The sequence below is a fragment of the Sapajus apella genome, unplaced genomic scaffold (genome assembly GCF_009761245.1).
Source record: "Sapajus apella isolate SASKATOON/1434 unplaced genomic scaffold, GSC_monkey_1.0 scaffold15840, whole genome shotgun sequence".
Taxonomy (NCBI): Eukaryota; Metazoa; Chordata; class Mammalia; order Primates; family Cebidae; genus Sapajus; species Sapajus apella.
In genome coordinates this window covers 1-1169 of record NW_022452761.1, presented here as the reverse complement: position 1 = coordinate 1169, position 1169 = coordinate 1, and the positions used below count along the sequence as shown (strand labels likewise).

Here is a 1169-nt window from a genome sequence, read left to right as displayed (position 1 = left end):
GGACCAAAGATTCCTGACTTAATTACACCATGGCAGAGCTTTCTGGAGGCAGGAGCATCTTCACTGGAGATACATCTTCTAGTGACAAAAACACTGAAATGCCTTCCTGAAAATTCTCATTAAAAAGTAAGGATTCAGGCCACTATTTGACAGCAAAAGAGTCAGGTTCTGGGGCAGCTGGAGGCAGTGGTGGTAACTGGAATAACTTTCCACAGGGAAGCTGTTTTGTGAACTGTCCTTTCCAGTAGTGATGGCCAATGGCTTTGGAACAGTGCCAGACTGGCTTCCTATTGCCCAGGATTTTACTCTTTAGTTAAAAGGGTTGTCAATCGCAAAGACTTTTCAACTACAGGATTATCGGGCTCTGAAGAGCCTCATGTAGCCTCTGCACCTCCAGATACATGCTTTCAAACAGTGTGGCCTGATGAAACTATGAGACCTTTTGGACCTCAACATAGAGGTTCCAGCTTCCTGGGAACATAGGTTTTGATGTCACCTCAATAGGACTGGTTCACCCAAGAAAGCCTGGTTCATAAAACTGTGTCTGATATTCTAGCAGAACCTTTATCAGGTGAAAGACAAGTTTGTGATGGCACAATGTGTGAATGAATTTTAGGGTAATGAGGCACCTGCTGAACACAAAATTAACAGCACAGAAACTTACTTTGAAAGTGCCAGAGTAGAGTGTGCAACACAGATATGCCCAGAATTGCTGCAAGAGATTTTGAATCACTGTTTCCAGAAGTTGCTAATAGCAAACTAATGATTCTGACTGTAACACAAAAAACTAAGAATGATATGATTGGTTAGAATGGAGAAGTAGAAATTGAAAGAGAAGTTCTCTTAGAAAAATTCATCAGTGGTGCCAAGGAAAGTTGCTATGCTCTTCAGGCTGAGGGATATTGGGCTGACTTTATTGACCCGTCATCTGGTTTGGCATTTTTTGGGCCATATACAAACAACACTCTTTTTGAGACAGATGAAGGCTACTGACATTTAGGATTCTCTGTTAATGACCTTGGATGCTGTAAAGAGATTTGTCACTGTCTCTGGGGTGACCATGTAGTTGTGGGAAGTGTCTTCATTAATGCAACACCAGACAGCAGTATTAAGAAGAAATCCAGTGGAAATTAGCAGAAATGTCCATTTATTTGCTGCATTATTTGTAT

General features: G+C 41.4%; 1 pseudogene; it reads left to right on the top strand.

The window, feature by feature from the left end:
• Positions 1–245: 245 nt before the first annotated feature.
• LOC116548576 lies at positions 246–1037 on the top strand (annotated as a pseudogene).
• Positions 1038–1169: the final 132 nt, after the last annotated feature.